General features: G+C 38.0%; 1 long non-coding RNA gene across 1 annotated transcript in view; it reads right to left on the bottom strand.

The window, feature by feature from the left end:
- Positions 1-24,576, bottom strand: part of LOC100592945 — an 82,270-nt gene that overhangs the window by 46,167 nt on the left and 11,527 nt on the right. The window contains exon 3 of the long non-coding RNA XR_004030871.1: positions 5,914-6,057. This is a non-coding gene — a long non-coding RNA (uncharacterized protein C9orf85). The remainder of the gene's footprint in view (positions 1-5,913; positions 6,058-24,576) is intronic.

The following is a 24,576-nucleotide window of genomic DNA, read 5'->3' as shown; positions in this document are numbered from 1 at the left end:
TATTTTAGAAAACAAGAAAGACCAAAGTCAAAAGACACACACACACAAATATCTAGAAATGAAAGAACAAATTAATTCTAAAATAGGTAGAGGAAGGAAACAGTAAGAGCAGAAATCAATGAAATAGAAAATGGGCAAACAATAGAAAAAAATCAATGAAACAATTAAAGGTTTACTATTTAGAAAGATCAGCAAACCTGATAAGCTTTAGCCAGGACAACCAAGAAAAAAAAGAGAAAATAACAAATTACCACTATCAAGATAATACAGTACTAGCATAAGGATAGACAATACAGGTCAATGGAACAGGACAGGGCATTCAAATATAGACCCTCACATAAAGCATCATTGACTCTCAACAATGCTGCTAAGAGAATTTAATAGGAAACAGGTAGCTTTTTCAGTGACTGCTGCTGGAACAACTGAAGAATATTTTTTAGTTAAAGCTTAATTGAATCTCACCACACCTAAGAATTAATTTTAAATGAATCATAGACAAATATAAAAGCCAAAGCTATAAAATGTCTTTTAAAACGTGAAAAACTCGTTGCAACTTTGGGTCAGGCAATCAATCATGTCTTACAAAAAGTACAAAGAGCACCAAACAGAAAAGGAAGATAGTAATAAATTTCACTTCATTAACTTTTAAACTTCTACTTTTCAAAATATGCCCTTTAGTAAGTGAAAAACAAGACACATACTGGAAAAGATATTTATGTATTTGACCAAGGTCTTGAACCAAGCATATAATAAGAATTCTTACAACTGAATAGTAGGAAGACAAGCAATCCAATTAAAAACAGGCAAAGGACTTATACAAACACTTCACAAAAGAAGCTATAGGAATAACAAATCAGCACATGAAAACACACACAACTTTCTTTATTCAATAAACGCAATTAAAACCACATTTGAGTACCACTACACACCCACTTGAATGGCTAAAAATAAAAAAATGTGAGGAAACTGGAATTCTTATATTTTGTGTGTGGGTATGTAAAAGGCTATAACTGTTGGAGAAACACTTTGGCAATTTCTTGTAAATTTAAACATACACTTGGATAAGATCTTGCTATTCCATTTCTTGGTGTTACCCAAGAGAAGTGAAAACATTTGTATACAAAAAAAAGACACGTATGACCGGGCGTGGTGGCTCACGCCTGTAATCCCAGCACTTTGGGAGGCCGAGATGGGTGGGCCACCTGAGATCAGGAGTTCAAGACCAGCCTAGCCAACATGGTGAAACCCCCTCTCTACTAAAAATACAAAAATTAGCCAGGCATGGTGGCAGGTGCCTGTAGTCCCAAGTACTCAGGAGGCCGAGGCACAAGAATCGCTTGAACCCAGGAGGTGGAGGTTGCAGTGAGCAGAGATCGAGCCACTGCACTCCAGCTTGGACAACAGAGCAAGACTGTCTCAAAAAAAAAAAAAAAAAAAAAAAAAGAGAAGGGTGGAAGGTGGGAAGAGGGAGATGATCAGGAAAAATAACTAACGGATACTAGGCTTAATATGATGAAATAATCTGAATAACAAATCCCATGCCACACAGTTACCTATGTAACAAACCTGCACATGTACCCCTGAACTTAAAAGTTAAAAAAGAAGCCAGATGCAAATGAAAGCATACCATACTCCATTACATGAAGTCCTAGAACAAACAAAACTAAATCATGGTGATTGAAATGGGGTGGTTCCTGGGGCACAGTGTTGGGGAGATCACTACAAAATAGCTTGAGGGCCTATTTGTGGTAATCGTGGAGTCCTGATAAAATAAGTAACCAAGAAGGAGGACGCGCCCCAGGTTGGAAAGAACAATTGCTCTAAGAGACAGCTAATCACAGACAACCCACTGGTACAACATCCTGTTCCCAAATACCTTGCTCCACACACAGCCCCAGCAGCACAACCTCGTTCTGCACACAGCTCCTCAGCACCACCCTCCAGCCCCTGCCTCTGTCTTTCAGCAGACAGCCCCTTCTCTGCTGTGCTGCCTATTGCACCCTTTAAAGTATCTTCGTACACCCTTTAATATATCTTTGTACTTTCTCTAATAAATCTACCTTTCTTTACCCACAACTGTCTCAGTAAATTCTTTTACCCCCTGCAATGCCGGCCCCAGCCAGCCACGTACTCTCCCCTATTCTTCCCATTTCCTCTTTTCCAGCTGCAACCTCTCAGCGGACAGCGTCCAAGGCTAGAGACAACTGACGGTCCCGGACAGGGGCTACTCCCCTGCGGGCCAGAATGTCCTAGTGGAAAGACATCTGACTGCCACCACCTGATTGGGTGAGAGTTTAGAGTTTTCCTTTCAGTCGTCCAGTGGACAATCTCTAGTATCCCTCTGGCAACTGATGGCAACGGGCCAGGGCCACTCCCTGGTGCAGCCTGATGGCCAGGGGATGAACAGGTTTGGCTGCCTTCCCCAGAAAGGAGGAAGGTTCTCTCCTCCTCATTCTGGTCAAAAGTCCCCAATCCCTACATGTGATGCATCTGGAGGCGGAAGCTCAAACAGGACAAACCACACGTTTTGGGGAACTCAGACCCCATCTTTCTCACTCTAAATTCTCCTATGAAGACAGCCAGCCACCATGCTCTGGATGTCTTAAGTCAGGTGATCCCAAACAGCACTGGGACAGTGAGTCTTGCCGCAGCCTTTTATCCTCGTACCTGGATTGGTCACTCAACATAATTCACACCTGAACTGACCTGGGGCTGCTCACCCAGTGTTCATTCAGTGTAAGGTTCTAGCACCGAGAGATCCTTTCTAATGGGGGGATGCCCCTTTGGAAAGTGCATCTTGGAGTCCGTCAGTGGATGTGAGTGGATCCCTTTTCCCTTGGCCAGATTGCCTGAGACAAATTGCAGTTCATGTCCCCAGCAGACATTCTTTCCCAGTCCCACCATGAGGCAAAGCCCCTCTATTCCCTTAGACTCGCCCCAGGGTTGCATTTTAAAGCAACAAGGAGGAAGGGGTCCCAGGTGGGGGAGGACAATTGTTCTGAGAGACAGCTAATCACAGACAACCCACTAGCACAAATCCTATTAAAATTCTAAAATGTAATTGTGATGGTTAATACTGAGTGTCAACTTGATTGGATTGAAGGCTGCAAAGTATTGCTCCTGGGTGTGTCTGTGAGGGTGTTGCCAAAGGCAATTGACATTTGAGTCAGTGGTCTGTGAGAGGCAGACCCACCCTCAATCTCCAAGGGCATCATCTAATCAGCTGCCAGCATGGCTAGAATAAAGCAGGCAGACGTTGAAAGAGCAGACTTGCTGAGTTTTCCAGACTTCATCTTTCTCCAGCGCTGAATGCTCCTGGCCCTTGAATATCAGACTCCAAGTTCTTCAGCTTTTGGACTCTTGGACCTACACCAGTGATTTGCCAGGGGCTCTCAGGCCTTTGGCCACAGACTGAAGATTGCACTGCTGGCTTCTCTACTTTTGAGGTCTGGGGACTCGGACTGGCTTCCTTGCTCCTCAGCTTGCAGACAGCCTATTGTGGGACTTCACCTTGTGATCGTGTGAGTCCATACTCCTTAGTAAACTCCCCTTCATATATAAATCTAGCCTATTAGTTCTGTCCCTCTAGAGAACCCTGACTAATACAATTACAGTAATGAAAACTTCAAGATCCAAAAAGAGCCAAGATATTCCTAAAGAAGAATAATAGTGGAGAGAGAGGGGGGTTGATACCTAAGAATTGTATTACAAAATCCTACCAGTAAGATAATGTGGAATTTGTGCAAGGATAAAGAAGGAGTGGAAAGTGCTCTGAAGCGTAGCCATGCATTTGTGGAAAGCTGATCTAAGACACAGGGCTTGCAAATCAGTGGGAAAATGAAGACTTTTTCAATACATTGTTCTGGGACAACTGGTTATTCATATGGAAAATAAACAGAATGAAATTAAGTCCCTACTTCAAACCATACACAAAAGCAAGCTCCAGGTACATTAAAGATACGTATGTGAAAAGCATTTCTCTAAAAGTTTTGAGAATAGAGTATGCAAGATTATCTTTTGATTTTAAGATGAGAAGGGACTTTTTTATACAAGAGGAAAATGAACAAAACATAATACACAATATTAAGTAATTTCTGTACAACAAAGTTCAGCATACACAAAGTAGGAAAGAAATGACAAGCTGGGCCAGGTACAGAGGCTCATACCTGTAATCCTAGCACTTTGGGTGGCTGAGATGGGTGGATCACTTGAGTCCAGGGGTTCAAGACCAGCCTGGGCAACATGGTGAAACCCCGTCTCTACATAAAATACAAATTTGTATTTTTTGTGGTCCCAGCTACTCAGGAGGCTGAGGTGGAAGGATCAAGACCTAAGCCCAAAAGGTGGAGGTTGCAGTGAGCCAAGATCACGCCACTGCACTTCAGCCTGGGTGACAAGAGTGAGACCCCATCAAAAAAGAAAAAGAACAACAAGAAGAAATGACAAACTGAAAGAAGACATTTAAAATCTATGTAACCAAAAAAAAAGGATAAGTATTCAATACGTTGAAGGAATTCCTTTGAATTGATAAGAAAAAATGGCCGGGTGCAGTGGCTCATGCCTGTAATCCCAGCATTTTGGGAGGCCGAGGCAGGCGGATCATGAGGTCAGGAGTTCAAGACCAGCCTGGACAACATAGTGAAACCCCATCTCTACTAAAAATACAAAATAAATTAGCCAGGCGTGGTGGCGCACCCCTGTAGTCTTAGCTACTTGGGAGGCCAAGGCAGGAGAATTACCTGAACCCAGGAGGCAGAGGTTGTAGTGAGCCGAGATCGTGCCATAGCACTCCAGCCTGGGTGACACAGTGAGATTCTGTCTCAAAAAAAAAAAAAAAAAAAGGCAAAAAATGAATAGCCAACTCACAGAAAGCAAAATATCTATCAAGGATATGGAAAGTTTCCAAAACTCATTAGTAACCATAAAAGTGCTAATTATAAAATTAATGAGCTATGTAGACCTCTTAGCACAGCCAGCAGTGTGTCAGTCTCATAAAATTGAGACACTGTTTTATTATTTTTTTAATTTGCCAATGTTTGACAAGATTTTCAAAATCTTCTTGGTTCAAAACCCTTCATAGGCTGACATTACCAAGTGTTGACAAAAATGTGAGGCAATATGAACTCTTACAAACAGCTGATATGAGTGTAAATTAGTACAACCATTTCAGAGAAATATCTAAATATAGAACTTCACACCCATTTATACACAACATATAAACAAGGAACATACTCAAGAGCATTCACTGAAATAGTGTTGGTAAGAGCAACACATATGCATGAGTCTTCCCTGAAGGAAGGTGGAGCATAGGGACATGGGTGACATTAATAGGGTCACTCAGATAATAACTGATGGAACCATAAGTCAAACCCAGAAGTCTGACTCTACAGTCTCCATACTAACCATGCCACTGACCTGTATTATATTAACAAAATACTCACTAGCCATTAAAAAGAATTATCCAGCTTTGTGTTTACTAATATGAAATGAGCTCCAATGTATACCATTACATAATCAATGCTAATGAATGCAAATAATCTAACAGAATCTACAGATAACACGTTGCGACTAATAGGTAAATACAGAAAATTTGCTGGTGACAAGGTCAATATATGAAAATTGTTTTTATTTCTATATACCAACAACAACAATTACAAAATGAAATTTTAAAAAGATACCAGTTGTAAGCACACAAAAAGTCAAATATATGGAGATAAACTTAAAAATATATAATAATTCAAAGAAATGAACAAATCTGCCAGGACTTGTGGCTCATGCCTGTAATCCCAGCTACTTGGGAGGCTCAGGCAGGAGGATTGCTGAAGGCCAGAAGTTCAAGACCAGCTTGGGCAACATAACATGATCCTATCTCTAATAAAAATAAGAAGAAAAAGAAAAAGAAATTACCCAGACCCAGGTGTGGTGGCATTCACCTGCAATCCCAGCTACTCTGGAGGCTGAGGTAGGGGGATGGCTTGAGGCCAGGAGTTCAAGGCTACAGTGAGCTATGATCATACCATTGCACTCCAGCCAGGGCAACAGAGCAAGACCCTGTTTCTAAAACAAAGGCAGAAAGAAAGACAAGAAATTTACAAATCTTAAATCCTAAATGAATGTGTGTAGGAATACATAGATATATCCCATAAAAGATTAATAATTCAAATACAGTAAAATTTTAAAATTCTACTTAGCAGAAGACATCACTGAGAATATAAATCAAATCATGTAACAAGACACTTGCAACACATATAAACAGCAAATTATTTGAATATAGAATAAATAATCCCTTCAAATCAATAAGAAATGACACACAATTCAATCATAAAATGGGCAAAAAGAATATCCTTTCACAGAAAGAGATACAAATAACTACTAATGTGGAAGGTACTCACCCTCATTATTAATCTGGCAAATTTGAAATAAAATCTCAATGAGACACTATTAAACATGCATTATAATGGCTAAAATTATGAAAGACTTACAACTAAGTTTTGGTTGAGCATGTTAAGTAATAATAAGAACTCTTATCCAGGGCTCATGGGTATGCAAATTGGTACAATCACTTTGCAAAAACAGTACTTACTAAAGTTGATGTATAACCCAGCTATTCCATTCCTAGCATCTACTGAACAGCACTGCATGGACGTATGCACCTAAAGACACTTTCAAAATATTCATAGCAGCTTAATGTATTATAGCCTCAAACTGAAAACAGACTTCATCCACACTGAAGTGAGCAAATGACCAGGGGGACACTGACATTAATGAAATACCATAGAGCAATAAAATGCACTACAGCTACACTCACAAACATAATCTCAACAACGGAATTTTGAACCAAAATAGCCAGACACAAAAGAATACAATTCCAGTTATATAAACTTCAGAAATAGGCACACACAAAAAAATGATCTATAGTATTAAAACTCAGGAACGAGGAGAGAGAAGTGGCTTACTGCAAGAGGCGCCAGGGCAGTAGTTTGGGGATTTGACGATGTTCTATTTCTTGACCTGGGATGTGATTATGTTGGTGTTAGCTTTGATAGTTCTTTGGATTGTACATTTACATTTTGTCTACTTTTATATATGTTTATCATTCTTCAATAAAAAAAATTTAAGAAAACAATATTCAAGACAGAATGTGTATTTTTCATATTGTCTGCCTGCATGTGCATAGTTTATCTTTTTTTTTTTTTTTTTTTTTTGAGACAGAGTCTCGCTCTGTCGCCCAGGCTGGAGTGCAGTGGCGCGATCTCAGCTCACTGCAAGCTCCGCCTCTCGGGTTCATGCCATTCTCTTGCCTCAGCCTCCCAAGTAGCTGGGACTACAGGCATCCGCCACCACGCCCGGCTAATTTTTTGTATTTTTAGTAGAGACGGGGTTTCACCATGTTAGCCGGGATGGTCTCAATCTCCTGACCTTGTGATCCGCCCGCCTCGGCCTCCCAAAGTGCTGTGATTATAGGCATGAGCCACCTCTCCCAGCCAGTGTAGTTTATCTAGATGTACAGTCAAACACTGTTTAATGATGGGGATACATTCTGAGTAATGCATCATTAGCCATTTTCCTCATAGTGTGAATATCATAGGGTGTACTCACACAAACTGAGTTGCTACAGCCTACAACACACCTAGGCTGTATGGTATAGCCTATTGCTCCTAGGCTACAAACCCGTACAGCCTGTTACTATAATGAATACTATCAGCAACTGGAACAAAATGGTAAGTGTTCGCATATCTAAACATGACTAACCATAGAAAAGGCACAGTAAAAATACAGTATAAAAGACAAAAATAGTACAGCTGTACAGGGCACTTGTCATGAATGAAGCTTGCAGGACTGGAAGTTGCTCTGGGTGAGTCGGCGAAAGTGGTGAGTGACTGTGAAAACCTAGGACATTACTGTACACTACCATAGAATTTGTAAACACTGTACACTTAGGCTACAGTTAATTTATAAAACAAAAATTTATTTCTTCAATAAAAAGTAAACTTCTTGTAACTTTTTTACTTTATAAACTTTTTAATGTTTTACCTTTTTGACTCCTGTAATAACAAAGCTTAAAACAAACACATGTACCACTATACAAAATATTTTCTTTCTTTATTCTTTATTTTCTCATTCTATAAGCTTTTTCTATTTTTAAATTTTTTGTTTTAACTTTTCACTTTTTAAATGTCTTTGTTAAAAACAAAGACACAAACACACAAATTAGCCTATGCGTACACAGAGTCAGGACCATCAATATCACTGTCTTTACCTCCACATCTTGTCCCACTGGAAAGTCTTCAGGGGCAACAAGCATGGAGCTGTCATCTCTATGACGCTAATGCCTTCTTCTGGAATACCTCCTTGTCTTTGTTTTGTGTTGCTATAAAGAAAAACCTGAGGCTGGGTCATTTATAAAAAGAGGTTAATTTGGCTCGTGGTTCTGCAGGCTGTGCAAGAGGCATGGTGTCAGCATCAGCCTGCTTCCACTCATAGTGGAAGGCGAAGGGGAGCTGGTGTGTGCAGAGATCATATGGTGAGAGAGGAAGCGAGAGGAGGTGTGGAGGCTTCAGTCTCTTTTTTTTTGTTTTTGTTTTTTGTTTTTTTGTTTTTCAGACGGAGTATCGCTCTGTCGCCAGGCTGGAGTGCAGTGGCGCGATCTCGGTTCACTGCAACCTCCACCTCCCGGGTTCATGCCATTCTCCTGCCTCAGCCTCCCGAGTAGCTGGGACTACAGGCGAGCGCGACCACGCCCGGCTAAATTTTGTCCTTTTAGTAGAGACGGGGTTTCACCATGTTGGCCAGAATGGTCTCAGTCTCTTGACCTCATGATCCGCCCTCCTCGGCCTCCCGAAGTGTTGGGATTACAGGCGTGAGCCACAGTGCCCGGCCATCAGTCTCTTTTTAACAACCAGCTCTCGTGGGAACTAATAGGCTGGGAACTCACTCACTCCCTACCCCATGACCTGTCCCCATGACCCGAATTCAAACATTTCCCATTAGGCCCCACCTCCAACGTTGGGAATAAATTTTCAAGGTGAGACTGGGAGAGAACAAACATCAAAACTATAGCACTCCTGAAGGATCTGCCTGAGGCTATCTTACAGTTCAGTTGTTTAATACTCAGAAGGAGTGCACTTTAAAATAACAATAAATAGTATAGTAAATACATAAACCAGTATCATTACCAAGTATTATGTACTGTACATAATGTGTGTACTATACTTTTTATGCAATTGGCTTGTTTACACAAGCATCACCACAAATACATGAGTGATGAATGCATTGTGCTAAGATATTAGGATAGCTAGGACATTACTAGGCAATAGGGATTTCTCAACTCCATTATAATCTTATTGGACCATCTCATATACATGGTATGTCAATGTAATATGGTGCACGAATGTATTACATAACTAATAATAGTGACATTTGAGAATAATAAAGACGAGGGACAGGGCTGGGAGGATGTAGCGGATACTGGATATTTTTGGCTGTCCAATGTGTTTGAAAATTATCCCTACATTTAGGTAATTTTTCACTTTGTCTTTCAAGCTAGAAAGCTTGCCTGTCCAGATTTAATGGTCGTATTATGTTAGTTTCCAATTCAGACTCTCCAATCATCTTGGAGAATCCTTTAGGTATCTTAGATACCTAAAATTCATCCCTTTTCTCTGTTAAGAACCAGAGTGGTGTCTGTTTTGTGTTGGGGAAAATAGGATTAAAAACAAAATCTCCTACCAACCCAGAAAAACTCGCTATATAGGTAGAAGAGAAAGAAGACAATTTTATTGTCGAATGAGCATTAAACCAGAATGTGATGTGCATTCCACAAAATCTGCTAAGGGATTACAAAAACAGAAGGAAACCTCACCCCTTTATATAGCCAAGTCCTCAAGTAAGAGGACTTGATAGCACCATTTGTCACACGTTAATTCATCCTGAATTCACTCAGTAGTTGGGATGATCATTTGTGTGACCTAATTGGATTTATCCAATTGAGAAATAAACTCGTCTTTATGACAAGAGGTAGTTTTGCAACTTAGAGTGAGATGTTCACTGGAGTTAGGCTCCTACCCTCCCAAAGAAACTGGGAGGTGGGGTGCTTTTTTGCTTGATAATTACATTTAAAAGAGGTGATTCCTGGTCCTTGAGAAAGACATTTCTGCATTGTAAAGCTGGTCAGAAGCTTATTTAGCTTTTAAGAATTTTTTCCATACATTTCAGAGACCAAGAAATAACATAATTACAAGTTTCCTAAAGTAAACCCTCTAAGAAAAGGTAAGGGAGACATTCTCTTGCTTTTAAGAGGGGAATTAAGCTTCTAACTTTAATTTTTATTTGTCCTTACATTAGCAACTTAAAAACCTGGTGAATGAAGAGATAAATTATGTTTAATAATATAACCTCATATATTTGGAATTTTTTTACTATGTCCATATATTATTTATCATGTATATACATATATTCCTATTTGTACATTTGTATATACACATATATAAGTATATGTGTGTTTTTTTTAAAAGAAAACTAAAGTAGAAATGCTAATTCATTTCAGAGATATGGAGGGTTAAAAAAACTCAGTTTAATTATTTCCAGTGCAATATCTATTAGTACTGCAACTATTTTCTCCATTCAGATGGCAATATTGAATCAGGCTAAATTCCCAGTAGCAATTCAGAGGTAAATTAATACTTGTTAATTCAACAAAGCACTGTAATGAACCACAGGGTTGAAGGGTGGTGGTGGGGGTGGGGGGCAGGGATTTGGATTTGTGGCTGCAATAGCACCTCCAATTTTGTCATCACTGTATTTAAACAGCATTTTAATATTTTGAAACTCAGCATCTCCATTTAAAAAATACAGTAAGTCTAACTGCCAGCCTCATCAGGGTCTTACCTGGTTGATTAAACCTTATTGAAAGGTCTAGCGGGGGATTTCCAAGCTACTCGGTTGTCTAATAAGCTTGTGTTAAGTGATTCCCCTCACAGTACAAGCAATTCAGAGACATAAGGGACCTAGTTAGGGCATAGTATTAAAGTGTCTGGTGAGTTTCTTAATTAAAAAAAATTCTACAATAAGTCAAGATATTATTTTTTAAAACACCACCCTTACTTCACTTCAAAAAACTAATAATCTATACATGAATTTTGAATATTTTTATGGCCATGTATTTTATTAATAATTATTTTCAAACAAATATAAAATAGCATGTGAAATACAGTTCTTCACCAGGGGTCACCAAAATCCTGATAAAAATGAGAGTGAAGCAAGTGAGAAATAAACGAATTTTTTTTTCTTGCCTTCACCTATGATGGCATTTAAACAATACCAAAAACACGTTTTCGTGGAAAACACCCTACATCATGGCTATCCATTATGCCAAATTAAATATATGTAAATTTGCTTTTCCTATTTCTCATGTAAAATATCCCAATATGCCCCAGTAACCAGGCTCATCTAAATCCTAAAACCCTTAAAAGGTCAGATTAAATTCCACCTCTTTTTTTTTTCTTTTTTTTTTTTGAGACGGAGTCTCGCTCTGTCACCCAGGCTGGAGTGCAGTGGCTCAATCTCAGCTCACTGCAACCTCTGCCTCCCGGGTTCAAGCAATTCTCTGCCTCAGCCTCCCAAGTAGCTAGGATTACAGGCACCTGCCACCACACCCCACTAATTTCTGTATTTTTAGTAGAGTCAGGGCTTCACCATCTTGGCCAGGCTGGTCTTGAACTCCTGACCTCGTGATCCATCCACCTTGGTGTCGCAATGTGCTGGGATTACAGGCGTAAGCTACCATGCCCGGCCCAAATTCCACCTCTTCTAAGTAAATATCTATACTTGGTCCAACTCATAGAACTTGTTCTCCAAAATGATACACAATCATTAGTCTAAACCTCACAATTGAGAAATCATTGCCCATGGTCTGACACTGTTCTGTAACTGTTTTATTTTCCAAAATAGATTTTAAATTCCTAGAAGCCTTTTCTCAATCATCTCTTCACAGGTAAACTATTCCAAATTGATGGAATCCTTTAAACACCATGATGATATTCTTATTAAGCCTCTTATATCCTCTGCATTCCTCTCATGTTGGACTCTAATACCTGCCTTTGGAATGCTGGTCCCTATTCTATTGATTGTAATTTCATGCTTGTTTTTAGAGTGGGACTGAACACTAGGGTCAAATTCAGCTTTTGAATTTCATCTTATTTTCACTTCCATAGGTAGCAATTTATTCACATTCGTTTCTCATTTGGAGTTTTTTGTTGTTTGCTTATTTTCCTATTGCAGTTTGTTTTTCTTTCCCAGGAATATTTATTCTTAGTGAAACTCAGATGGTTATTTTATTATTGTGGTTCCAGTTTCCAAGGGTCATCTTATAATCATTCTATTGCTAAAATTCACCTCTTACGCAATGTCACAGGGAAGAAGAGTTTGAATTGGTAAAACAGAAGACAAAGTACCAGGATCAGATTAAATGCACTTAAGAAATCTGAAGAAATTCAAGGGAAAAATAGAAAAAGTATTAGCAAAAATGCATAACCTGCCATTGTGAGGGGTGACTGTGGCAAGGCACTTGAAATTGCCAAAAGAATTACCAGTCATGTCTCAGCCCTGCCTCCTGTGGTTGTCAAAATAAGGGTCCAGGATGGCTAGATGCTGCACCCTTTCAGCAATCAGTAGAATCTGTTCAAGCAGCGTATCTATACCCTAGGCCAGAATCTCAATATGGTCTTGATCCTGTAAGTCTGTTCCTGAACTCAGTCTCCCCCTCCACCCCTTGCTCCAAGCTTCACCAGAGAATCTGGTTTCCATCCCTCACTCTCTGTGAAGGTCTTTCACGAATCATCTCTTAGAAATTGATGCTTCAAAAAGGGAGGTGGACTGTCTTTCAATTATCATCAGGCAATCAAATTTCGCCCCTAAGACCACCACTAACACCACAATCACCACCACACTACCTGTTATTTGAAAGGTTTAGTAGCCATAGAGGAGAGTTGTGAATTGTGAGAATTCTTGATGTCTCCTCCCCATAATGTCCCTCCTACATCAATTTTACAAAACTAAAGATAGCTGATTCATGTCTTTAGCACAAGCACCTACCAAATCTGTAGCAGTTCATGTAGGGTTTAGCAAATTCACTTATTTTAATTATTCTTGCCTCTCTCTTCCTGTTTTTGTTGTATTTTGTCTTTTTGTTGTTGCTTTTGTTTTGACTGTTCTTTTGTTTTGATTTCTCCATTGCATATGCCCTATGAGTCTGTTAAATCTCTGTATCACTTACGCAATATTGCTTTTGTTTAATGTGATAATGTTATTTTGACCAAAATAACAGCAAACTGTGGGTCAGAATTCTACTTATCAAATATAAATAGACTTCTATTCACCAAATGTCAGATGCAGTGTTAGTCATCAAAGATGCAGGGGTAATCAAGAATCATCCCACCAACAAAGGACTTCATAGCTGAGTACCGCAGTTTGATCCATAGACAAGCCATTCTTACCACAGTGCAATGAGAAACCCACACACTGGGTGACAGTGCAGAAAGATTTGTCAAAACAAATTGAGAGAACACTTTCCGGAAAAGGTGATAGTTCAATAGAGTTTTAAACATTGATAGGTGAATAGGGGACATTAGCTATTTCAGCAAGAGAAAAAAGAGTAGATAAAAGTCAAAGAAAAAGCTGTAAGAATGTTTCTTAGTATTGATTAACACACTGCACACTTTTGATACTTCTCCCTGAATTGTTTTTATCTACCACTCAATTTCAGTACTACTCCCCCCAAAAAAGAAAAAAAATTAAAAAGGAAATTGTCCTCCTGTTGATGCAATAAGTCACAAATAAATAAAGTTATTATCTGTTACAAGATAGATAACGAAGTAGGTAGAAAACTTACAAATGTCAACTCTGGAAATATTCTGCCTTTACAACAATTAAATAATGTCACAAATACAAAATTATTTAAAAGGTTCATAGTTGTTTTGTTTTGTTTTTTCTAAAAACTAGTACCTTACTGAATCTCTTGTCCTACAAAGATAGCTAAGGATACATGTCTTGTTATTTCTCCTTGGAAGAGACATCTTGCTCGAATCTGATTTGTATATGAATGAAACATTCAACATGCTAATTTTCTGGTTAATATTCCCCTTTGGCACGTAGCAGCAAAGGATAATTGGCAGTAATGTGATTTAAACTTACTTGAATTTGTAGCTGTTAATTGAACCTTCACTTTTAGTAACTCTGCATCATAGCATAGAAACAAATTTATTCACATAAGATGCTCCCAAATCTCCTTCTGAAGAGATAACCATCAGACTGGGAAAGTTTCAGTATCCTCCCTCCCATCTGGAATCAAGGGGATCAACTCTAAATAACTTCTAGTATTATCTTCTAATCTCACGAGTTGATGATTATGGAATGGGCTACTTACCTATTTATCTCTCAAAGAAAGGAGAGCGCAGTACAAGGCAAGGAGTTATTAATCCAAGGAAGGGACTTTGAAATAATTTCAGTGAATGATGAACATAGTCAAGAGGTGATTTTAAATTGTAATGATGGAGAAAGCAATCAGCTGATGCAGATTTTAGAAGTTGTACCAGGAACAATAATGAGAAAAGAGGATACTTAATCACATTCACAAAAGAATTATAGGAATACATAATTAAAGCAATGATAATGAGTAATAAAACTCTTGGTGAGATATCTTTCAAATATCACTAGAAGTAGAGTACGAAGCAAAAAAGTCTTCTGTGTCAGTGATGTAGATTTCGCATGAAAGTTCGAGAAGACAATTGGTAAAGTGAGAAAATCCTACAGCTAAATGTAAATGGACATTGGGTATGTGATAGAAGGGTTTAACAAATGCTTGGGGTGTACACTGTGCAAAGACACAAAGCAAAAAGAACAACAAGACAATTTAACATTTTAACATATTCTAAAATAGAGGAATAAAAACTAGGGTTTTATACATAAAGATGATGAAAAATTGCAAAAGGAAAGCTAATGTCCTTGTAAAATGCAAATGTTAGCATGGTGAAACAATAGAAAAGACTTCAAGGATTAGAGAAAAAAAGGAGAATAGGTAAATTTGTAAATAGAAGCATTATTAGATGCATAAGCAGAATCATGACAATGAATGAAATACACTGCAGGAAATCATCTTGGCCAAACGATAAGTTCTCTGAAACTAAAACTCAAATTTATATTATACAACGGAAAGTGAGGACAAATTAAAAATAAGGTTTATAAGCATCCAGAGACCACATATAATGTACACAATAATCAGCAAAATGCTAAGGCAATAAAATTATAGACAAAAAGGTAGGAAGATAAAGAGCTGATTGTTACATATATAAGCATATGTATAATTAGTTCTGTATATGTGTATATCAGTAAGAAAATTTATTTCATCATCCCTGATGGCCTATATGTATGTATGTGTGTGTATTTTGAATCCTCCTTTGAATCAATCTTAATGTTTTATTGGTTCTCTCATGAATCAATAAATCAAGTAAAATATTCAGCATGTATTCTTTTTATATTTTTGTGACAGTCATACTCATACTTTTAAAATAGTTTATCTTTTGAACATCTATAGTACATATTTAAGTATATGATATAAGGAGCAACATACAAGAAAAATAAAATGCCATGTCTGTACGTAGGTATGTATATATGTATATACAGAATATAATATTATACATACATATATACACACATCATATGACATATTTAAATAAGAATTAAAGAGTTACATAGCACTATCTATTAAACAATAGTACATAGCACTCACCAGGTGCTCTATACATTAATTCATTTAATTCTTGCAATTACCCTATAAAGTAGACGTGAGGTACATACCACTAGGACCACATTTTACAAATGGGGAAACAGAAAAACAATGAGCAAACATGATTACACAAACATAGTGGCAAAGCTAAGATTCTGAACCCATGACATTTGGCTCCAATGGTGTCACTCTTAATCTTATCCACAATTCTTTCTCACTTTCTGTTGTATAAAAATAGCTGTGCATAGGCATACGACATTCCCTTTAAAGGAAATTAACAAATATTTTTAAATAAATAAACGAAAGAGGAAATCTAGAATGTTAGATCTTAAATCGTATTTTCTTTCCTCTTCCCAAAAGGAATTAAGTGTGATTGCAGGCTTCACATAAATTTGAACACTGACAGCAAAGCAATTGCAAACAGCAGCTTAACAGGTGAGAGACTACTTAGTCAAACTACGTGCTTACAGGTAATCTAGACTTGATGACATTTACCCCAGAGCACTCAGAAACTACTGATTCAATCTCAGTGCCATTACCTCTCATATTGAAAGACTCATTGAGGAATCATAAGATCCCAGAAGTCTGAGCAAATACAAACATATTTACAAAAATAAATGAATAACATCTTTATCAAGAATTATAGACTAGTAGACCCAAGGAAGGATCTGGAAGGATTCTGCAGCAACAAATAAAGGGATCAGTGCCCAGGACTTAACCAATTATGGGGTGACGAGTAGGAATAAATATATATTCATCAAAATAATAATTTGCTAAATTCCTCCTTCTTTGAAGCAAAAACAGACTTTGTAAATATGTTGGGGACTGTTGAGGAGGATAGGTGGGGTAAAAATGGGTGAAATGTTTAACTCTAATCCTATTTCCAACATCTCCTCACAAATCAGTTTCCTGGGCAAATGTTTTAACTTCACCTTCTTATGCTTGTATGACAAACATAACTGACCCTGGATTTGAGCAACCTGGAAGTATGGGAACCATGCCAATATACACTGTATTACGGTTGTGTCCATACTCAAACTTATGAGGAAAGTAACTTCTTAGATACAGAAACAGAAAATTGAAAAAATAAGCTCCAATTCTGTCTTTCCTGGTGCCACCTTAGCCCAGCCAATCTGAGCTTCTATTTCTAACTAAACAATGGATGTCTTTCCTCATCATTTTAAGTGAAATTGTTTTGTTGTTAATCACAACCATCCTTTTTTTTTTTTTTTTTTTTTTTTTTTCAGTTTCCTTCCCAGTTCCTTTTGCCGGGAGGCTTCAGTTTCACTCACTTGTTTTTTTTTCTAATAAATGTGACATTTCTTGCTAAACAATGTGGTACATCTGCACATCAACTAAATCTTCCACTCAGTTCTGAGGAGGTGTGCTGGGACGGTCCCCTTCTAAAGCCAGTCTAGGACTGGAGGGTCAGGGAACATAACAATGATACTGTTAATATCAATGTGCCTGGAGTAAATGATTAAAAGTCGGCCAACGAAGACTTCAGGAAACTGAAATCAGAGGTTGGTTTTTCTCTACATCTCTAGGAATTCAGTTATATCCCATCTTTTTGGATGTATTGAAAGTTTTTTTTAATGTATGTTTCCTGCTCCTGTTATCCATAAAACATGATATTTTTATTAACTTACTGATATATGTCCTGTTGAGGACAGTTGCAAAGTGTCTGCTTATTGCTGCTTATCATCTTCAAATCCTGTTATTTATACTTTCTTGGACTTTACTTTGGGAAAGGAAACAGCTGCTACAAATGAATAAAGTTAGCTTTAATGTCTCATTTATGATCCAATATTATTTAACTGTCAAACCCATCTATTTCAGTCAGGTGATAGCTACCAAAGTTATCCAACAATGCAAGCAAAATGTCATTTGTGCTACTCACTAAGATTAAAGACTTCGAAAAGTCCTTTCTGAGATAAACAAAGCTGATGGCTATGTGATTATTTGGTTTTCCCAAAGCACAGGAACAAATTAGGGTGGAGAGGTTAGGTAGAATATATTGACAAATGCAAAAAGTGACATCTGATGAGTGAGAATACAGACAGGAAAAAATTATATATATATATATATATGTATGTGTATATATATATGTGTGTGTGTATGTATATATATATATATATATATAAAGATCATACGCACATACATTAACTAAAAGGTAAAATATCCAAGGCTATTTAGTATTTATTAATTATTTGCTCTCTAGATGTTCTGCAAGTTATTCAAGACAACTTGAAATAAAAGATGAAGGCATACAATAGGCATCTCACAGGTATATCATAAACCAGGCAGTGCAGAAACATCACATTAAAATAGGAAGAAGTAGAAGAAAACAAACATACTAATGATGTGGTCAGTAACTGTGAATGGATATTAATATTACCTTCAGATGTTTTCAAAACCTGAATAAGAAAAATAATGTGAGAAATATAAGCCTCAAAATTTTTAAAAAGAAATAATAGTCAACATTTCCAATGTTTTCTTACTAAGTTATTTGCATCTATTAATTTAGTCAAAGCTCAAGAAGTGGTTATGATTATAGCCCTGTTTTCTTTTTTATTCTTTAGAGACCAGTTCTCCCTGTGTTGCCCAAGCTGGTCTTCAGCTCCTGGGCTCAAGGGATTCTCCCACCTCAGCCTCCTGAGTAGCTGGGATTACAGAGGCACTAGACAATGTGCCCAGCTTAGCCCCATCTAAAAGATAAGAAAACTGAAGCACAGATATCTTAAACAAATTGCCTGAGGTCACTCAGAGGGTAACTGATGGAAACACAGTTCAAACCTGGATAGGCAGAGTTGTGAATTCATAATAATATGAATTCCTTAAGAGGGACAAAGCTTTTCTAAAAGAAGTTTATTAACTGAATTCTTATATAAAGAACACACAGATATATGATGGTCACTTTTTTTAAATAGGGGTGCCTTTAAAATGTGTACCAGGATTTTTTTTTTTTTTTAATGGCCTAAGAACCCAACAATAAAGCCTAACTCTGTGAGGCAATTTTGGTAGCAGGTAAGCTGATTTGTTCAGTCATCTATTCGACATATTTGACAAGTCACTGATCGGGAACACAAAATGAACATCCGATCCCTGATCTCAAGAAGGCTGTAGGCCCTTACGGATCAAAACGAAGCAAACGAAAGGACACCGGAGTGTAACAGATGCGAGAATAAATGCAGATGGGTTACATATGCAATGAAAGAGGAGAGGTAAATTTACTCGGGGGTGGGTCAAGACAGGTTTTACTGAAAAGTGATGTATAACGTGCATAATAAAAGGTGAACTGGAATGCAAACAAAATTTAAAAGCAGGAAAAGAAGATCTAAGGAAATGTATTTAAGGGGATATAAAGTCTTTAAGAACTAGAAAACTATGTGTTTAGAGGCCTAAAGTTAGTGAAGTTTGGATACCTAATTTTCTTCTATTTTAATTCTATTTCAGTAGAAGCTTAAACTTTCATCAAATCCATATGGTGTGATTGTGAAAAGTACACATTCTTCAACCATTCTTTAAATGTACTCCTTCAGAGTCCGTTGCAGTGGAGCCTATAGAACCGCCTTTTTAATACTCTTCATGGGTGGCTTTATGTGCAGGGACATTTGAGCATGAGAGAGATCATTTGAGTTGAGAATGTTTTTGAGGTTTTACCAGGCTCTCACTTCAAAGATCGTCTCTTCTGTGGAATGCTGTATTAGATTTAGGGTAACATTACCTCAACATTGCACCTAGAGAATTCAGTTAACACCAAAATATGCATGCATGTAATTGAAGAAATTGGCCTGTTAAGTGCAATTTTTAATAATGATTATTTGCAATTACAATTTGGAGAACATCTGTAAAAACAAAACCAATGGTTTGAACATTGTATAGTTAATGGTATGCTGTTCTTTATGATAGTTATTAGATAGTATGGTCAGTTGAGTCTAAAGTTGTCTCCTCTGTTCTGAGGACAAAGTCTCATCATTGGAGACATGTAATATCACGATATGCATGTGGTTGTTCCTATGTTTTACTTGATCATTCAGCATTATTCTTTACCTGAGGTTGGATGCCAGCCTGGCATCAGTTTGTTGAGAGAGCACAAAGGAGAATCAAATTGAATTTTCATTGAAAATGATAGTACACTAGATTTTTTCTTTTAGAATCTGTTGTACCATGCAACAAAGTTCAAATAGAAAAGAATTATAGATATGTATTTTTATTACCTTCAATAATCGTAGTTGGATGAATGTTCAGCTAGATCTCCCTAGTTGAAAATACTACATAATAAAATTCAGGAGCAGAGAAGGGTGACTCTCCATAATTCTACAATGTTCTTCCACCTATTCCCCTTCACTCACAATGTTTCTGTATGTTAGAAAAGCAGAGTGGCATTGGTGTGCTGCAGTCACTCAGACTGAGTCAGGACAGGCAATAATGAAACATTTGACAATTTTGTAGCCGCTTTTTAAATCATTGGTAGCTTAAATTTAGCCACAGTGGGAGTATTTACATCACGAAAATCAGCAGATATGGCAAAGCACTAATTTTTTTTTTTTTTTTAATTTTAAGAGCTGGTTTACCAGCACACCACAGCTACAGAATTGAAAAACAGGACTTCGAGTTTGGAGGACATAAGCTTAAATCCTTACTTTGCAATCACAACTTACATTAATGTAGATAAACTTTCTGAACTTCAGTTTAACTTTTCTCTGATAAAGTTACTTACTTTGATAGAGAATTAAGTTGATATAAAATAACTTTTAGTTAAAGCACTTTATCATTTTAAACTACACCTAATATATCATACTAGCCTTGTAAATTGTGCCCCTTGTGTTTTAATATAATAAATATTCTGTTGAAACTGAAATTGAAATTACCATGGCCCTTATTACCAATAATTTTTCAGATTAGAAAAAGCTAATTCCCTCAAAGCATTCTTTAGAATGTCAGACTCCTTATGCAATTACAAAATAACACAGTCTGAAGAAAAATTATTCGAAGAGAAGTTTCAGTAGAGGCCACAAATACAAACAACAAAATCTTGCCTTCATACAAATCAAAGAGTGACTAATTTTTTAAAGGTTAATTGCAAAGTAAATAACTGTCTTAGTCTGTGTTTTGCTGTTGTAACAGAATACCGCAGAGTGGATAATTTATGAAGAAATTTATTTGGCTCATGGTTCTGGAGGCTAGGACATCCAAGAGCATGGCCCTGGCATCTGGTGAATGTCACCCCATGGCAGAAGGGTGGAAGGCACCCTTCCACAAGATAGAGAGATAAGTCCACCTGGCACTTTTATTAGGAGCCCACTCCTGAAATAACTGACCCACTGCTTCCATCAGGGCATTAATCTTTTCATGAAGGGGGAGCCCTCGTAACCTAATCAACTGTTAAAAGCCCCACCTCCCAATACTGTTACATTGGCAATTAAATTGAACATGTGTTTTGGTGGGGACATTCAAACAATAGCAGTAACCAAATATGAATACTTAATCTTTTTATTTCTCCTAAGAAAGTGTATCTTCTTTACTCTATGATGTGATGAGTGGTTAAGCTGTCCTGTTATTTAAGTTCTTAAACTTAAATTTTAAATTTTCTTAAACTTTAATTTTTAAGTTCTTAAATTTTTAAGAACTCAATAGTACACAGTGGTATTGATATTTTTTTTAAGTAGAAATTTGTGAAAAGTTTATGGATGCATATCGTACCTCCATATCAGTGGAAAATATGTAGGACTAGATATTAAAATATTGAAAGTAATGTTATGAAAGAATCAAAGGTGTTTAAAGACACCTCCTTCCACACTGAGAAATCAATTAGCAGCACCGTCCAACAGAACTTTCTGCAATGATGGAAATGTTTTAGACCTGTACTGTTCAATCGGGAAGCCAGCAGCCACAGGTGACTCTTGAGCACTTAAAATGGGACTAGTGAAAATGAGGAAAAGAACTCTTTATTTTATTAAAATTTAATGAATTTAAATTTAAACCTAAGTAGTTACACGTGGCTAGTGGCTAACATCCTAAAAGTATAGACTACACATCTTATATGTGTTCATACTTGTGTTTGTGTGTATAGCGATTGTTAGAAAGGATAAATGGAGTAAGCTATACTTGCAGCATTTATTTAAGAGGCTAAAAACCTCCCATATCTCCTCCTCATTTTAAAGCTATGTAAGAGTCATGAATCACATCTCCCGCGGCACCAGATTTTGTTTTATGCTGTAAAACTGAAAAAAAGAATCACCTTTCAGGCTTGGTAAGTGACAGCGTGCTGGCAGCCCTCGCAGCCCTTGCTCACTCTCGGCACCTCCTCGGCCTGGGCACCCACTCTGGCCGCACTTGAGGAGCCCTTCAGCCCGCCGCTGCACTGTGGGAGCCCCTTTCTGGGCTGGCCAAGGCTGGAGCCCACTCCCTCCGCTTGCGGGGAGGTGTGGAGGGAAAGGTGCGAGCGGGAAACGGGGCGCGCGTCCAGCCAGGGCGAGTTCCAGGTGGGTGTGGCGGCCCCGCACTCAGAGCGGTCGGCCCAGCCCCGCCGGCCCAGGTAGTGAGGGGCTTAGCACCGGGGCCAGCAGCTGCGGAGGGTGCACTGGGTCCCCCAGCAGTGCCAGCCCACCAGCACTGCACTCGATTTCTCACAGGGCCTTAGCAGCCTCCCAGCAGGGCAGGGCTCGGGACCTAAAGCCTGCCATGCTTGAGCACCCCCGTGCCCCCACCGTGGGCTCCTGCACTACCCGAGCCTCCCCGACGAGTGCCGCCCCCTGCTCCACGTCGCCCGGTCACATCAACCACCCCAAGGGCTGAGGATTGCGGGCACAAGGTGCAGAACTGGCAGGCAGCTCCACCTGCCACCCCTGTATGGGATCCAGTGGGTGAAGCCAACTGGGCTCCTGAGTTTAGTGGGGACTTGAAGAACCTTTATGTCTAGCTAAGGGATTGTAAATACACCAATCAGCACTCTGTATCTAGCTCAAGGTTTGTAAACACACCAATCAGCACCCTGTGTCTAGCTCAGGGTTTGTGGATGCACCAATCGGCACTCTGTATCTAGCTAATCTGGTGGGGACTTGGAGAATCTTTATGTCTAGCTAAGGGATTGTGAATAAACCAATCGACACTCTGTATCTAGCTTAAGGTTTGTAAATGCACCAGTCAGCAGTCTGTGTCTAGCTCAGTGTTTGTAAATACACCAATCAGCACTCTGTATCTAGCTAATCTAGTGGGGAGGTGGAGAACTTTTGTGTCTAGCTCAGGGATTGTAAACGCACCAATCAGCACCCTGTCAAAATGGACCAATCAGCTCTCTGGTCTGTAAAACAGACCAATCGGCTCTCTGTAAAATGGACCAATCAGCAGGATGTGGGTGCGGCCAGATAAGAGAATAAAAGCAGGCTGCCCAAGCTAGCAGTGGCAACCTGCTTGGATCCCCTTTGACGCTGTGGAAGCTTTGTTCTTTCACTCTTTGCAATAAATCTTGCTATTGCTCACTGTTTGGGTCCACACTGCCTTTATAAGCTGTAACACTCACCGCAAAGGTCTGCAGCTTCACTCCTGAAGCCAGCAAGATCATGAACATACCAGAAGGAAGAAACTCCAAACACATCCGAACATCAGAAAGAACAAACTCCAGACACGCCGCCTTTAAGAACTGTAACACTCATCGCGAGGGTCCGCGGCTTCATTCTTGAAGTCAGTGAGACCAAGAACGCACCAATTCCAGACACATTACTACATTTAATATTTGTTGCATAATTAATGGTCTTAGGTAAACAGATAGTAAACATATAACGTTCTATTTTCTCAATATTTAAATAGTTGTGTGTCTAAAAAAAGTAATGTAAAATGTATTTAAGAAGCCAGTAACACTTAAGAAACCATTTTAAACTCTGCTGTTTATAACTTACTTTCCTTTTATCATCTAATAAATAGAAGTTATTTCTTCTTCAACTCTAGTCTTTCTGCTCCTTCATATTATTCATAGTAGATAACCATTTTTAAACTAAAATGAATACAGTCTATCACAGAATTTTTAGTGTAATAATTCAGTTTTTCTTTTTACACTATCAGTAAGCTGAAGATGAGTAAATACCTTTGAAGTTGATTATTTCTTTTCTATTCACCAAAATGTTGTGATTACACTAAATGACTTGTAACAAGGTGCAAGATACCTAAATAAATGCATTATTTAAAAATCTTGACATCTGTTAAAAAATAGAACATTTTTTAAAAATCAAATGTCAGTGTTATTAATATTAAGAGAAATGAGGTTATCAAGGTTCAATATATGATGGGTTTTTTTTCCTTGACATTTAACCCATCATATTAAAAGCTTCTTCAAAGGAAAGAAATATCAGCTTGTCACCTGGAGATTGAAATTGAGCTGCTCTAAGACAAACTGCTGTTCCTTCCCTATGATGAAATTCATAGGATGGACAAAAATGTCAGGATAAAAATAGGCCACCTGGGAAAAAAAAGCCATCAGGAGAAGAACTATAGCTATTGTTATAATTACAACTAAAAATCATTTAAAAGCCAGTTATTTTTCCCTAGTAGCACATGAAAGAACATCTAACACATTGATTTATATTGTTAAATACTTAGGTGAGAAGAAACTGTGATAAGACTATGCTTATGGCAGTCTGTGGATTTAATGTTAATAAAAGATGAATCATGGATAACATGGTATTTTAAAGAATGGCAAATATTTTAATTCATAATATACAAAGGACATACCACAAGCTGGTATTTTCAAACTCCAGGATAACAAAAAGGAATATCTATATCAATATTAAATACCA

This window comes from Nomascus leucogenys, chromosome 7b, assembly GCF_006542625.1.
Source record: "Nomascus leucogenys isolate Asia chromosome 7b, Asia_NLE_v1, whole genome shotgun sequence".
NCBI classification, from domain to species: Eukaryota; Metazoa; Chordata; class Mammalia; order Primates; family Hylobatidae; genus Nomascus; species Nomascus leucogenys.
This window is presented reverse-complemented; position numbering and strand designations above follow the sequence as displayed.